Genomic DNA, 13,873 nt, shown 5'->3' on the forward strand with positions numbered 1-13,873 from the left:
ATGTTCCAAGTTAGTTTTTTTTTTCTAATGTGTCATGCCATTGGGAAAGCACCATTATCAACCCTGGTTATACATGATAGAGACATGAGGAAACGTGTGGGCAAGTCACAGGGAGAACGTCAGCATGTTCAGTGTACTGTGACTAAGTCGACAGATTAAAAGTCTTCATCAGGTAGTGAAAATCCTCAATGGCTTTTATTAAAATACCCAAAAGTTCCCATTTAAAACATATAAATCACCACTCTTATCAGCAGATCCTTTTGCAAGGAATAAGAACTTTAAGCTGTTGAAAAACTGAATGGAATTAACATCCACAAATGATGTGTGTTTACAAATGAAGCAGGCATGCCTATGCAAGTGGTGATTAGTGTTTTACACAGTGACATGAGTCTTTGTCCTCAATCTCTGAGGTTTATATAGAATAAAGGAATTGTTTAATTTAATGTAATTATTTGTTTATTTAAAAATGGCTATGTAAAAGAAATACTTTTAAATCAGGGCTTTGAAAATAGACAACATTCCCCCCACCTTTGTTTTTTCTTTTCTTCTTTGCTTTTTTTTTGCTTCTTTCCTCTTTCCTGCCTTTTCAATTAAACTAAGATAATTCTTCAGCTCTAGGAAATACTCAACATCTAAAAATGCTGTTATAAAGACAATTTTCCTAAGGAAAAAAAATCATAAATTCAGATTGAAAGAACTTGGGCTTTTAAGAGAGGGTGAAATCCATTAGCATGCTTCTTGTGGAAAGCTCATCAGGAAAGTAGAGAGTGTTCTCTTAGTTCTTCCTGTGGATGTGTGTGGGGGTGCATGGGGGGGGGAGATTTCCTGTGGCTACATCCTGCGGAAAGTCTCTTTTGATTACTAATACTTCTCAAGACTACACTATTTGAATACACTCACCATCACTATCTCTAAAGACACTCCAAGGGCAAGTAAACATAGATGAATGCATCACACTTTCTTAACAGCTAGTGAACAAGTCATGCATGACATGGCAGCCAAGTTCAGTAAGAAATAGTTTCTGTTGAGAATTCAGTACCATTTCAGGTAGAGTTCTTAGCCTTGGTTGCACATGAGCCTGTTTGGGTCTATTTAAGTGTTCATTTTGAAGTCAATTTAGATTCATGGAAGAGTTGTAAAAATTATAAGAGCTCTCTTTTATTCCTTGCTTGCTTCCTAAGACAGCTCTCCTTTGAGGGTACTCTCCTGCCCATCCACCCACTCCTGTCTTCCCACTCTGGCATTCCTCTACACTGGGGCATGGAGCCTTCACAGGTAGAAGGGCTTCTCCTCCCACTGATGCCCAACAAGACCAACCTGTACTACATATGTGGCTGGAGCCATGGGTCCCTCCATCTGTACTCTTCGGTTGATGGTATAGTTCCTGGGAGCTCTGGGGAGGTCTAGTTGGATGATATAGTTGTTCTTCCTATGGGGTTGCAAGCCCCTTTAGCACCTTCACTTCTTTCCCTAACTCCTCCATTGGAGTCCCTGCGCTCAGTCTGATGGTTGGCTGTGAGCATTTTCCTCTGCATTTGTCATGCTCTGGCACAGATTCTCAGGGGACAGTTATATCAGGCTCCTGTCAGCAAGCACTTCTTGGCATCAGCAATAGCATCTGGGTTTGTTCTCTGTATGTGAAGCAGGAGAAGCATGGATGGAATAAGGGGGGTTCCAGAGGAGAAATTGGGAAAAAGGATAACATTTGAAATGTAAATAATAAAGTATCCAATAAAAAGAAAAAGAAAAAGAAAAGAAAGCTCTCCTTTATCTGACCAGATTAATGATAAGGCTCAGGAAAAACACATTGCTCTGATACTCTTAACTGAACTACTCATGCTAACACAATTTTTCTAGTCTTCTCACTAATGTTCTTTGCACAGTGGAGCATGTCATTTAATTAATGCTTTTCTGAGTTTCTTCTAATCTGGGATAAACTCGTAACCTGTCTTTGTCTTTCCCATCTTTCCCCATTTAGAAAAGACTAGTAGAGTTTGATGTTGTTATTCTTGTTGTTTGTTGGGTTTTTCCTATTTGTTTGTTTGTCAAAACTCTTTTATATTTTTAATGTTTATTTTGAATATTTCTTCCTAAGAAAGAAGTTGTGCATTATGTTAGCAGTGCTACAAGAGTGGAGCTCAAGGGGCTCTGCTGGGTTGAGTGTGTAGCTTACACACAAAACCACAGATGTGGCATTCTTCTATTGCAACATGTCAAGGGTTGATTAAGCCCACGTCTTATTCACAACTGAAGGCCAAGGCACATGATTTGTTAAGGTCCCTTCTACAAGGATCCTATAAGAAACTTACTAGCTCCCGTTAGCTAACATATAGCTCAGGGGTATTACTGAAAAAGTGCATAAATTTCATTTCTTCTCAAACTTCAGCCCACTAACTTTATCTTTGTGACAAAGATTCTACCCAAAACAACATTGACCGTGGTTTCTGTTTCCCTGTTTTCTTCCACCTGATGAGATTTTCTCTGAAATGCTGGTCCCTTGTTCCTACCAAAGACACTAGTTAAATGGGAATTCACTGAGTATACTATTACTTACCTTCCAATAAGTTTGGAAAGTGGATACTGCTGTTTGCATTTGCTTATGAAGAAACTTTTTCTTAGATTGCCATAATAGCTTTTATTTTTGAACTACAAAATTGCCAAGGCAATACAGAAACTCGGAGCTCCTCATCATTAAACCTGTTCTTTCCATTGCTCCTTCCTCACTCCTTACATTTGCTTCACTCTTCTGCTGTTAAAAAAATTGCCCACATTTAAAGCTGACTATATCCTTTAACTCTAATCATATATAAGTTTTGCTTAGATTGTCTCGTAGTTAGAAATGTATTTTTCCCTAAACCTTGTAAACCCACCATTCTCAATACAAAGAACAAAATATATTGTAAGTCTTTATCTGAGGAACAGTTATTGAAGAACATGTGAATGAAACTAAAGATATGAAAAATGCTCCCCAGAATGCAACCCCAGGCAGTATCATACATGCCATATTTATAAGGAAGTGTGTCTATTTCAGTCACTTTTATGTCCCAAAACCACAACTTTATAAATACTTGTAAAGCTGAGATGCTGGATTAGTAGAAAAATAAATAAGAATATTGATAGCAATAATAAATGAGAATATGTTGAAAGATCACGACAAAGATTAGCCCATACTAAAGAAAAAACTCCCATTGATTATAGATCTTCTCTGTAGAGGAGGGGCAAATAAACCAGAGGCAGAGGCCAAGCCAGTGACACCACCATTATTCAGTAGTTCTCCTTCCTTGCGTTTAGTGTCTTTTCTAACAAATTGTTGCACAAATAAAGAATAGTGTCGCATTTTTAAGGAATACAAAGTTATACATTTGGTCAGAACCTCTTAGACTTTGGCTGAATGTCACTGAAAGTTATGTATGTATGAGAAAACCATTATAATTTGTCTCATTGTGGAGATATGAAAGCTGTTGCCTACTGCTAGGACAGAAAAGTCTCATTCTGCCTTTTCCTTTTTTCTTTAATGTTTAATAAGAGAACCCCGAGAAACGTGTCCTGAGGAACTCCACTTCCAACTATATCTGTGAATAGATGTGCTCACTGAGATAAACAACTTCCAAAGAAATTTCATTGGCCCTCATTTTTTCTTATTCCAGCCTGAAATAAAAAGAGGGTGTCCAGACTTACAAGAAACTCCTTATGATTTTAACAATACTCGAATGGAAAGATATTAGAAAACTAGGTTTCTAATTAATTTGGGGACCTCTAGAGTTGAACTGTGTAGCAGAACATCAAATCTCCTTGTTTAAATGGTGACAGTCATATGGGGCCTTATCAGTGTCCTGCCTGTGGTATGCCCCACTAAGTGGGGAAGGGTTGAGTCAGAACAAGCTGCATATATCCTTTTAGAAAAAGAAGAGCAAGGATCATCTTCTATGGGCAATTTTTCTAATGACTGGAGTGGCAGTAGAGAATCCAAAGGACAATTTACAGAAAAATGTATCAAGAGAGTGTTGGTGGCCACTGCAGGGTTGAGGAAAGAAACCCATACTGTCATAAGTGTTGGTCTCAATAACATAATAATAACCATCTAGTCTAGTTACTCATCAGATGCTAAGCTCTTCTCTGGAGGATTTAGGTAAAAAGTCATCTAATTTTTGCTTGGCTATATCAAGTGAGGAATAACTGTCTACTTCCCAAACCAGCCTTTTGTTTTGTTTTGTTTTTTGTTTTTTTGTTTTGTTTTGTTTTGTTGTTTGTTTGTTTTGCTTGGTTTGGTTTTTTAATTATTGGACAGTTTTGGAAGTTGGAAAGTTGTTCCACACTTTAAGCTGAAATATGTTTTTCACCAGCTTCTGGCCACTCATTCTCACTGTGACCCTCAGAGCCATATGTATCATGGTCAATCCCCGAGAGACATGAGAAGCTGCTTGACAGACATCTCCTGTGAGCTCTGACCTTGACAGAAAATTTCATTCTCAATATTCACAAATCTATTTGTCCAGATTCAACATAACATGGTGACCACATCTTTCCTTGCTATTGCACACACTGTAAAGCTTCCCAATCCTAATTTCCATTTCATAAAATGAGTATTTGTTATTCACATACAACTACAAAATAAGCGTTATTGCTCTCACGTTTGAACAACTCTGGAAGATATATTTTAAGGCAGCAGGTGAAAACACTTGTCAGACATTGCCTGTTGGGTGAATAAAAGCTCCATTAAATAGTCCGCAATTTTACCTCAGTTTTTAAAATTCATCTTTTTAATATATATTCTAAATGTTCACCTGTATGGCCTAAATTATAAATGAATCATTTATGCCTTCTGTAGAGCCAGGTGATTTTTTGCCCATCTCCACGGCATTATTACATCCGCTCTTTCCCCTTTCCTTCACACTCCACTGATCTCCAGGAAATTCTACGCTTAGGATTTTGGATCTCTGAACAGACATAAATGATATTGACATAGAAGATTATTGTGACTTTTTTCGCTAAACAAAATCTGTTCCTCTTGAATTGGAGCTATTCTCCCATTACCATATTTCAAACTTACTCTACTTACTAAGCTGTGGTGACACCAGCGAGATATTTACCATCTGTATTATGGTATCCAATTCACTTGGATACCTGCTAGAGTCAAAAATATTGAGCCCATAGGATGTGATAATCACCAAAATAAATGTAACCTAGGATCATTATTTTTAAAATGGAAAAAGGAGAATTGAAAGAAGCAAGGGCATTGTAACTTTAATCTAGAACCAATCACTGGGGTTGACACATAAGGGCAGATACTGTAGAGGGAATTTCCACTAGTTTTCTCTGCTTCGACAGCCAGTGTTATGTCAAAGGTAAGATGAAAATGGTCAGGAATTGCAGTTGCCCCAAACCAGGACAGCAGAAGTCATTTTTCAGACTTGACTTTTAAGAGTATAAAGCCTGGTTTACAGTTTAGGAGCAACACAGTTTCTCATTCACAATCTGTCTTCTGACCAACCTAGTCTATTACCAATATGAGGAAAGTACAGAGATAAAATATAGTTTCAACTTCAAATCCCTCAAACCCCATTGTCAGGGAGAGGAGGGGTCAGATGCTGACATGTTGGATGGAAGGAAAGCTGATGATGACCATATTGGGGCTCTCTGTGTTTCACCTGATAAGTATGAATTGGATTGGGATGGGCAGAAGATGAGAGTTAGGTTATTTGAGGCTTATGGTGTTAAAAGTTTGAGACAGATGTGCCTATTGAGGGACAGACAAATAGAAAGCTCCTCAATGCATGTTCAAAATTGAAACAAAACCTCCATGAGCTCTGGGACTCATTCCTCCATTTCTAAATGCTGCAAGAGGTTGCTTTGGATTCCCCCTCAAAGGAAGCCTTTCTCTAGTCCTAGAATCTTCACGCCAGAGACACAGCAGGCAAAGATGCATGTGTTCTCTGTCCCTTCGCTGACTTCATTAAAGCCCTTGTCTGCTTTTCCCTTTCATAAAAATAATAATGTCACTGAATTCTCATTCATACAATATATGATAAATAATTATCTGAATTACACAGCTGCTATGTGGGAGATAACTTTTTTGTTAGCTGTATTAGCTGGAGTTGGCAATTTTCATGTACACTAAAGAATAGGTTTCCTCAGTCTTCAAGATCCTCACAGAGTGGGACTAAAGAGAAAACATATATTTATAACTGATATATTATCTATACGTATTCATCCCTAATATATAATCTATATATTGGTGTCTAGTGAAAGAGATATAAAGAAGTTCCCTGAGAAGTTCCCAAGCGATTGATTCTGAATTCAAGAACACTACAAGCCAGGTGGAGCACCTAATGGTGAAACAACAGGCTTCACACACCAGGACTGTGCGCACTGATGTCAATTTTCCTGCCCCGCCTGTGGCCCCATCATTTCACTCTACATTAGTTTCTTCAAGCATTAAATGAGAAGGGAAAACAGCATTCTTGCCCAAAGTACTCACATCCTCTAGAGATGGTTCAGAGATGAACACATCAATAGACAGATCCCAACCCAAGCAAAAACATCGGATTGTTCATGGCAAGCTTCACACTGCCAAGAATAGAGCAGAAATGACCTTGCTCTCCAGTGCCAGAACCCCTAAACTTCACTTTGTTTAAAACAGACCCTCAGACCAAAGCTGAGCTTAAAGCACACTGCTGGTTGTGCACATAGAGCGGGTATGAAAAGGTTAATTTCTGTTAGCGGCCATGCCTAATTATCTTTCTCCATACACATTTTATTTTTCCAAAGTAATAAACAAACAGAAAAGTATCTCTAAGATCCTGTGAAAACTAATCGTTCAAGGCTACTTTGTGGGCTTAATAAATAAAAAAGGAAGGGTCAAGACGTTGCTTTTCCAGCAGGCTTTGTTTACTCTCTTTGAAAGAAAACAGGCACTATAGAGTAGCGATCCTGTGAGGTCAGCACCAAGTGCTTTGTCATTCATGTATTTGAGTTAGTATTTAATTCCCTTCACCCAGGTTTTTACTGAATAGACTGGTAAATTTATGAAAACAAACACAACTAAGAGCTGCTAATTCAGGATTAGGATCAAGATAAATGCAGAGGAAACAATGTAGCCTTTACTATAGGATCCTCTACTGTAGCCTTTAATTAACACTGTGCATTAGATACACTTTTCACAATCACCAGTGTTACAACTCATGCCCCACAGACTGATTTTATAAAACAAATCCATTGTCTTCAGTACTTTTTGATTCATTTTAACAGGGTCTTACTCTGTAATAGTTGCTACTCAGGAAAGACATAGCCCAGACAAGCCTTGAACCTAGGAACCCTCTTACCTCTGTCTGCTAAGCGCTGAGATCACAGGTGCCTACTATCACAGCCTATTCTCATACCTGATTGTACAAAAGCACTGTCCCTAGGGCCTACCTTCTAACATAACTATCATTCGTATTAAAACCTGAAATTCGGAGGCAGTGCCTAAAATGAGTGTTCATCTGAAAAATAAAGAGACTAACCTTAAGGAAAAATATCCTCATAAATAACACAAAAATAAATCATACTATATTGTCTTCATTTTAAATTAAAAACTTATGTAAAGTATTTAAAATAAAGTTACCACACAAGGCATATGAGGTTGCATTATTCAGATTTCTAGTCTTCATTTTCAAAACTCCAATGAGATATAAATTTCTAGCAATTGCTATTAGGAAATAAATCTGCACTTGTCCCTCTGCTCTTCCTCCCTCTGTCTTTCCTCTTTCAGTAAAAAGGAACTAAAGAGGACCACATAATTGGTCTCCACTCAGTCTGAGCACACAGACAGAGGCCATCTATCTATTAAGAGGTTTCCATACAGAATGACGGGTCATACCTGACTATCTTACGAGAAATGGAAAACCAATTCTCAAAAAGTAATTAGGCATGATGTTTTAGAGTAGGGAGAGAAATTTGGGGATTTAGGTTATTTCCAGAGCCATTTTCAGTTTCTAATCTACCATGTAACAAGCTTGGAAATCATCGCTCCCACCAAGATGAGAGGGTAAAGCCAAGCAAAGCGAAAATCAAAAGCTCTTAGCCAGATGCAGGAGCAGTTACCTGTAAGCCCACTGCTAGGCTCAGGTGGCGGGACAGCAAGACGGAGGCAATCGTCGACAATAGAGAGACACCCTGTCTGGAGGAAGAATGGCAATTCAAAAAAATTACTTTTTGTATGCATCAGGTAGACATTAGAGGGAAAACTGAAAACCCCACACTTAAAAGACAGACTGGTGTTAGGTTTCAGACCAGAGACCTTGGCAGCATTAAGACCCGGCAGTGGACCAGTTGCTGAGGAAGAGGCTGAAAGCTGTCCCTGGGAGGGTTGGCCTTGAGTGAACCTCTACACTTTTGTGAGCTTTGCCTGAGTAGCTACAGTACCTCTGTTGCCTTCAGAGGAACCAGAAAAAGGTGTCCTCTTACTTTAGTACATGTCAGGAGAGTTGGTGGTTATGGTGGTGGTAATGGTGGTGATGATACGTGGTGGTGTGGTCATTTTGAGCAATGCACAGGGCTTTCTGCTCTCCTACACTAAGACTTCCATAAAGGGAAATATGCAATGAAAGCCTAACTCACTTTGGATGAACTGGATTCTAACAAACCTACCCATCTCTAGAACGCTGTAGAATCCTTATTCTCTACAAGAGGAAAACGCAAAACAAAACAAGAAGAAATAATTAAAAAGTTGACAAATGCGAGTGCAAAGAAAAGAGGTGCCTAGAGACATAGAGATAATCACACACTAAGCTGTGACGCCCACACCCGCATCAATACGGATCCTGCATAACAAGACTGCAGCTAAAAGGAACGGCTGCCTTCAGATATTGCTCATGAGGGAGACTTCTAGGAAGCTAAAGACAACAGCTAAGATAAAAAGCAGTACACCAAATAAAGTTTAAGCTCTGAGACAATAGCAAACTGTAAATACAACCTATTAACCAATTAAATAGAAAACCTCACACAAATACTCTAATGGCGTAAATTCTTCTTACCAAATAGCTGCCCAAATTTCAACGAGGAGGTGCATTCTAATGCATCCTACGTAGCAAAAATAAAGGGCAGGATGAAATCACAAACCTGAAAACCACTTCTGTCTAATCGTCTGAGGGAGCTAACGGGAAAGGAGGGCTCTATGAATGAACATATGAGTCACGGAAGGGAGGGATGGGACACCACGACAGAATAAAAAAGTGCTAGAAGTAAGGATCAGTGTGATAAACATGGAAAATGACATCACTACCTTAATTTGTTAACTTGGGACACAGCCAAGGGGTGGAAATCAGTGAAAAACAGGCAAAGAGCATCAAACCACTTCTTAGAGTGAAATATATAAGTGATAAAATTTCCACTAAAAAGAAACTGAAAATTTAACACAAGTAACTGAAGAGCTAGTGCTGAGAACTTTCCCCTGGTAGGACCCTCAGTGGGAAGACAGAGGGAAACTGGAGAGCATAGACAAGCATTTTAGTTGTCTATGGAACCAGTTTCCTGAATAATTACGCTGTAAATGTCCACCCAACGTAATCCCACAGCCATTCATCATCCCATAGACAGTGCGTCATCAAACTGCTTCCTTCGTTCTTTTTCTATTTCTATGCCCTTTGCTTATATTGCTTCTACTACAAAGTGTAACTTCTGACCTTTTCGGCAATTTAGTATTCTCCTCTCAGTGTTTTTATTTGGCTCAATGAACACACACACACACACACACACACACACACACACACACACACACACACACTGCAACCGGATTTTAAAAAATGCAATGAGATTAATCATACACCCATATAAGCAATTCCTAACTAACAAATATCATTCATCAGGATGCTCGATTACCAATGGGCTATTCACAAGATGACCATATTACACTAAGGTGTCAATGCCAATTCTTGAACCAGTTATCTCTGACCTAAGGGGACAAGCCATTACTGTAAAACAAAAACTGACAGACAGTTCACATTTGTAAGAGACTAGTGATAAGGTGGTCTGTTCACGTGATGTGAACTTATCTAAGTATCCATGCATTTAACAGAATGTTACACAAAAGCAATTTTCCTAAGAAAATAATTTTAATTCACTGTCATTTTTTTACTTGAGCCTAATTTCTGGTTTATAGATAGTCTAACTAAAAGTGGGTTGCGTATCTCTTACTAAGGATACCTGCAAAAAGAGGAGAAACCTCACTGGAGAGTACTATTTCCTGTGTGTAACAGACTGCATATCAAGAGTTACACTGTTTATAGCAGCCCCAAGGTAAACTCCCAGCAGGGCCAAGGCCAGACTCCTCAGACTCCTCTGAGTATCTTGGTGACCAAAAGACACAGGGAAATATTGAACCAGTCATCCGAAGAGCTGGTCTCTTCTTTTGAGTTATTTCACAGTGTCTCCTGTCCCAAAATATCTTTGTGTCTCTAATAAAATATGACTTGATGAAGCAGAAAGGTAAATGTATATGGTGAGCTAGTGTGTGTGAGTGTGTGTGTGTGTGTGTGTGTGAGAGAGAGAGAGAGAGAGAGAGAGAGAGAGAGAGAGAGAGAGAAATTTTCCTCTGGAGAGCATAGTGTATTTGAGAAATGTATCTTAATCAATTTGTTGAGTTTAGGATTCTAATTTTCTTAATAAGGTAAAAACCAGTGTTCAATGAAAACGCAGCATTCTATCTGTCCTTTCACTGGGAGCCCATTTTACGTATGACTTCACTAGTTTGCAGTGGGTCATAAAAAACTAATATCTCTCTCAGGGTGGGTTTTCACACAGCAGTGAAGGGAAATCCCAGGGTATAAGCATCATTCCTTACAGTTCACAGTTGTGTTTGACTTTTTTGAGCACCTTTCTTAAGGAGGAATAAATTGTTTTGCTCCAGCTCTTTAAGAGGGCCACGCACGTGTCAGTAAGGACTCCGGAGAATGTGACAAGAATTTTGTTCTTTTTCTAATTCTGACCTCAGAATCAAATCATCTGCTCTCATGAATCATACCTCTCCAACTGCATACAGCATCTTGGCAAGGTAATCTGTGACACTTTCTGTTCCTACGAAACGTTTCTATTTTAGAAAGATACACAGAACACCAGTAGTAGTAGAGGTAGCTTTGGTGCTGTGCCACTTTACCAGTCTTCTGTGGTCTCACACACTTTATGCCTTTCACTTTCTGTCTCTTTCTTGGTAGGAATTTTTATCAGGCGTGAAATAAACATTGTCCTCCATAGCACCTCTGTCGTAGAAAGGAATCCAACAGTGTTGTCACTGTTCAATTTGCAAAAGAAAATATCAAGATTATTTATTCATTCACGAAAATGAATTTTGAGTGCCTCAAGACTCGAATGACAATTAAAGGTGTCCCTGAGAACTTAAAATGGTCAGATGCTTTTCTCGTTTTAAAGATGAAGAGACAAGAATCATACAGACCCTCAGTGCTTTATCTAAACTTAAAAAAAGAAAGCAAATCATACTGCAAAAAAGGGATTTGATGACAGTCATCTAAATCAGATCACTTACATTTTCAAAATGAACATAAATGTTGTCTTCCTTCGGGCACATGGAATACAGAGATGAACAGATGAAATAATAGATGGCAGATTATAGATACAGAAAGACCAGCAGAGAGACGATCAGATAGGTGATAGATAAATGATAGATAGATGATAGATAGACAGACAGACAGACAGACAAATAGATGATAGATAGATAGATAGATAGATAGATAGATAGATAGATAGATGATAGATAGATAGATGATAGATAGATAGATAGATGATAGATAGATAGATGATAGATAGATAGATAGATGATACATACGTACATACATACAAACTTAAATAGATACATAGATACATACATAGATGACAAATATAAGGTAGATAGAGATAAAGACAGTTATAAGGTAAGAAATAAATGATAGATGAGAAATAGATGTCATGTAGTATAAAATGTGAATTCCAGTATAATGTTGCATCAAATGTTCTATGTTAGTTCGTTATATTTCCCTAAGAAGAACAACATGGCCCCTAAAAATGGGGAAAAAAGGAGGGAAACGGAGGAAGAATTAAGAAGAAAGGGAAAAAAGGAAGGAAGGAGGGATGGAAGGAAGGAACTAGTCAGGCTCCCTTGGTTCTCCCTTCTAAGATTCCCTAATGCAAACAATTATATAATGAAGGCAGTGAGTTGAGTGGCTTTACCATGCCCGAAGAGGAAAAGGTGACCTTACTGATGCAATGTAGTGCACACACCCACAATGGAATCTCTGAAAAGAAGTATATTCTGTACTCAAACAGAGATCACAAAACAAATACAGAGTTCCTGAGTGTCTGATTTTTTTTTTTTCTAACAATGAGCTCCTCTGATGACCAGAGGTTTTCATTTCCCAGCTTAGCACAGAAGAGTCACATATGCAAACATGGGCATTTTGACTGCAGTCCCCACACACAGTAATTATTTCTGGCTGGCAGGAACCACAAATGGGTCCTATTGTTTCCAGTGTAAATCTCAACTCTCCCTCACTCAGAATCAAAACAATGGACACAATGTCCCCAACCTCCAATCAGTTTTTTTTTACCTCAAATATGTTTTTCCAAGGAAGACCTTATATTTTTCTTTCCTGTATAAAAATTGAAAAGGGGAATTCCAAGTCTTGTTTTTTCTTCATTATTATATTGCTAACTGCTAATTAGAGAGGATTTCTTTTACTAAATGATTTAGTTCTTATGTCTGCTTTAACACGTGAAAGGTTTCAGCTTAAGGAAAAGAGAGAAGAGCCTTAATTAAAGAATGAATGATTAAATATTCAGTTTTAATTGATGCTGCCCCATGCTATTATTTTGCATGTTTAGAGGTGTTTTCTGTAATTCTGTTATCAGAATCATCAAAGAGAGAGACATCAACTACAGACTGAACCTAAAATGTGGGGAGGGCTTCTGCCTGTTCACATTTAGTCATTTAAGTTCAAGAATCAACTGAAGGGTAATTGGTGGTTTCCATGACAACACCACTAATTGCTGATGAAGTGAATAAACAAACAAACAAATAAATAAATAAATAAATAAATAAATAAATAAATAAATAATCGAATCTTTCTGCAGCCATGAGGATGGCTAATATTTTTTAAAATGGTGAAATAGCACTTTTCCTTGGGAGATTCAAGTCACTTTTCTGATAGGAGAAAGCCAAGGACGTGAAGGGTTAATTCTTGGTTGACATCAATGTTAACTCAATGCTGTCCAGATCTGTCAGGCTCTGGCTGTCATTACTTTGTCTCTGTTGCAGGTAAGAAAACTTGGCTGCAATGAAGAAGGAAGGAGTTTTGCACCTTCCAACTTCAGAATAGCAAAGAGAGCATTGAGGCAGATGGAAAAGATGAAGAAATGCCATCCAACTCTGGATGTAAACATCTCTTAGAACAGAGGTGGGGGAAAATAACAAGCAGAGATAGAAAAGGTAAGTTCAAACCTGAGATCAGCCACTTCCCGTGGAGGTCAGCCAAGTGTGATCACTCACTAGCAAAGGTTTCTGATTTCTCTGCCTGCCGGGTAGAGAAAATATAGCAAAAAAAAAAAAAAAAAAAAAAAAAAAAAAGTGAACCCTTTGGGACTTGGGAACCTGTTCAACTGACACAATGTCACCATTCAAAATTCACCAATTTCTGAACTGTTGTGCATCATTTGTTAAAATTGCTTCAGCCTAAGTTACCTTCCCCTGCTCTCTAAGTCTACTCAATGGGTCACTAGGACTAAACAGAAACATTTTGATAAATTCTGTTTCCATGACGATGAATTAGCGAGTGAAAAGGGGGAGGTGTTGAAAGATCTGTATTCTGGAGAATACTCCCAAATGTTTGCCTGTTTTCATTTTTAGCCA

Source organism: Micromys minutus (assembly GCF_963924665.1).
Source record: "Micromys minutus genome assembly, chromosome: 5".
Classification (NCBI taxonomy): domain Eukaryota; kingdom Metazoa; phylum Chordata; class Mammalia; order Rodentia; family Muridae; genus Micromys; species Micromys minutus.